Here is a 3,818-nt window from a genome sequence, read left to right as displayed (position 1 = left end):
TACCCAAACATTTCGGGAAACATCTGGAACCCCTTCCGTGAATTCCGGAACCCTTCCAGAGACCAAGCACTATTATCCCATATATCAATCTTTATCTCCGGACCATTCCGGAGTTCCTTGTCATGTCTGTGATCATATCCTAGACTCCGAACAACATTTGATCACCAACATACCTAACTCATATAATACTATATCATCAACGAACGTTAAGCGTGCGGACCCTACGGGTTCGAGAACTATGTAGACATGACCGAGACATCTCTCTGGTCAATAACCAATAGCGGAACCTGGATGCCCATATTGGCTCCTACATATTCTACGAAGATCTTTATCGGTCGAACCGGATAACAACATACGTTGTTCCCTTTGTCATCGGTATGTTACTTGCCCGAGATTCAATCGCCGGTATCTCAATACCTAGTTCAATCTCGTTACTGGCAAGTCTCTTTACTCGTTCCATAAAGTATCATCCTGCAACTAACTCATTAGTCACATTGCTTGCAAGGCTTATAGTGATGTGCATTACCGAGAGGGCCCAGAGATACCTCTCCGACAATCGGAGTGACAAATCCTAATCTCGATCTATGCCAACTCAACAAGTACCATCGGAGACACCTGTAGAGCACCTTTATAATCACCCAGTCATGTTGTGACGTTTGGTAGCACACAAAGTGTTCCTCCGGTATTCGGGAGTTGCATAATCTCATAGTCATAGGAACATGTATAAGTCATGAAGAAAGCAATAGCAATATACTAAACGATCAAGTGCTAAGCTAACAGAATGGGTCAAGTCAATCACATCATTCTCTAATGATGTGATCCCGTTAATCAAATGATAACTCATGTCTATGGCTAGGAAACTTAACCATCTTTGATTCAATGAGCTAGTCAAATAGAGGCATACTGGTGACCCTTTGTTTGTCTATGTAATCACACATGTACTAAGTTTCCGGTTAATACAATTCTAGCATGAATAATAAACATTTTTCATGAAATAAGGAAATAAATAATAACTTTATTATTGCCTCTAGGGCATATTTCCTTCAGTCTCCCACTTGCACTAGAGTCAATAATCTAGTTCACATCACCATGTGATTTAACACCAATATTCACATCTGTATGTGATTAATACCCATAGTTCACATCGCCATGTGATCAACACCCAAAGGGTTTAGTAGAATCAATAATCTAGTTCACATCGCTATGTGATTAACACCCAAAGAGTACTAAGGTATGATCATGTTTTGCTCGTGAGAGAAGTTTAGTCAACGGGTCTGTCACATTCAGAGCTGTATGTATTTTCCAAATACTCTATGTCTACAATGCTCTGTACGGCGCTACTCTAGCTAATTTCTCCCACTTTCCATATGTATCAAGATTGAGACTTAGAGTCATCTGGATCGGTGTAAAAGCTTGCAGCGATGTAACTCTTTACGACGAACTCTTTTATCACCTCCATAATCGAGAAACATTTCCTTAGTCCTCACTAAGGATATTCTTGACCGCTGTCCAGTGATCTACTCCTAGATCAAAATTGTACTTCCTTGCCAAACTCAGAGAAAGGTATACAATAGGTCTGGTACACAGCATAGCATACTTTATAGAACCTATGACTGAGGCATAGTGAATGACTTTTCATTCTCTTTCAATTTTCTACCATGGTCGGGTTTTGAGTCTTACTCAACTTCACACCTTGCAACACAGGAAAGAACTCCTTCTTTGACTATTCCATTTTGAACTACTTCAAAATCTTATCAAGGTATGTACTTATTGAAAAATCTTATCAAGAGTCTTGATCTAGCTCAATGTGTAAGCAGCTTCACCGAGGTCTTTTCATTGAAAAACTCCTATTCAAGTATCCCTTTATGCTATATAGAAATTCTATATTATTTCCAATCAACAATATGGCATCCACATATAATATTAGAAATGCTACAGAGCTCCCACTCACTTTCTTGTAAATACAGGCTTCACTACAAGTCTGTATAAAAGTATATGCTTTGATCAACTCATCAAGGCGTATATTCCAACTCTGAGATGCTTGCACCAGTTCATAGATGGGTCACTGGAGCTTGCACACTTTGTTAGCACCTTTAGGATTGACAAAACCTTCTGGTTGCATCATATACAACTCTTCTTTAATAAATATCCATTTAAGGAATGCAGTTTTGACATCCATTTGCTAGATTTCATAAAATATGACAACTGCTAACATGATTCGAACGGATTTAAGCATCACTACAGTTGAGAAAAGCTCATTGTAGTCAACACCTTGAACTTGTTGAAAACCTTTCGCAACAAGTCGAGCTTTGTAGATAGTAACACTACTATCATCGTTCGTCTTCCTCTTGAAAATCCATTTATTTTCTATGGTCTGCCGATGATCAGGCAAATCCACCAAAGTCCACACTTTGTTCTCATACATGGATCCCATCTCAGATTTCATGGCCTCAAGCCATTTCGCGGAATCTGGGCTCATCATCGCTTCCTCATAGTTCATAGGTTCATCCTGGTCTAGTAACATGACTTCTAGAATAGGATTACCATACCACTCTGGTGCGGACCGTACTCTGGAAGACCTACGAGGTTCTGTAGTAACTTGATCTTGAAGTTTCATGATCATCATCATTAGCTTCCTCACTAACTGGTGTAGGAATCACTGGAACTGATTTCTGTGATGAACTACTTTCCAATTCGGGAGAAGGTACAATTACCTCATCAAGTTCTACTTTCCTCCCACTCACTTATTTCGAGAGAAACTCCTTCTCTAGATAGGATCCATTTTAGCAACGATTATCTTGCCTTCGGATCTGTGATAGAAGGTGTACCCAACAGTTTCCTTTGGGTATTCTATGAAGACGCACTTTTCTAATTTGGGTTCGAGCTTATCAGGTTGAAACTTTTTCACATAAGCATCGCAGGCACAAACTTTAAGAAACGACAACTTTGGTTTCTTGCCAAACCACAGTTCATAAGGCGTCGTCTCAACGGGTTTTGATGGTTCCCTATTTAAAGTGAATGCAGCTGTCTCTAATGCATAACCCCAAAATGATAGTGGTAAATCGGTAAGATACATCATAGATCGCACCATATCCAATAAAGTGCGGTTACGACGTTCAGACACACCATTACGCTGTGGTGTTCCATGTGGCGTGAGCTGTGAAACTATTCCACATTGTTTTTAAATGAAGGCCAAACTCGTAACTCAAATATTCTCCTTTACGATCAGATTGTAGAAACTTTATTTTCATGTTACGATGATTCTCCACTTCACTCTGAAATTCTTTGAACTTTTCAAATGTTTCATACTTGTGCTTCATTAAGTAGATATACTCATATCTGCTCAAATCATCTGTGAAGGTCAGAAAATAACGATACCCGCCACAAGTATCAACACTCATTGGACCGCATACATTAGTATGTATTTTTTCCAATAAGTCAGTAGCTCGTTCCATTGTTCCGGACAACGGAGTTTTAGTCATCTTGCCCAAAAGGCACGATTCGCAAGCATCAAATGATTCATAACCAAGTGATTCCAAAAATCCATCTTTATGGAGTTTCTTCACGCGCTTTACACCGATATGACCCAAATGGCAGTGCCACAAATAAGTTGCACTATCACTATCAACTTTGCATCTTTTGGCATCAATATTATAAATATGTGTATCACCACGATCGAGATCCAACAAACTATTTTCATAGGGTGTATGACCATCAAAGGTTTTATTCATGTAAATAGAACAACAATTATTCTCTGACTTTAATGAATAACCGTATTGCAATAAACATGATCGGATCATATTCATGCTCAACGCAAA

The sequence above is a fragment of the Triticum dicoccoides genome, chromosome 1B, assembly GCF_002162155.2.
Source record: "Triticum dicoccoides isolate Atlit2015 ecotype Zavitan chromosome 1B, WEW_v2.0, whole genome shotgun sequence".
In the NCBI taxonomy this organism is placed as follows: Eukaryota; Viridiplantae; Streptophyta; class Magnoliopsida; order Poales; family Poaceae; genus Triticum; species Triticum dicoccoides.
This window is presented reverse-complemented; position numbering follows the sequence as displayed.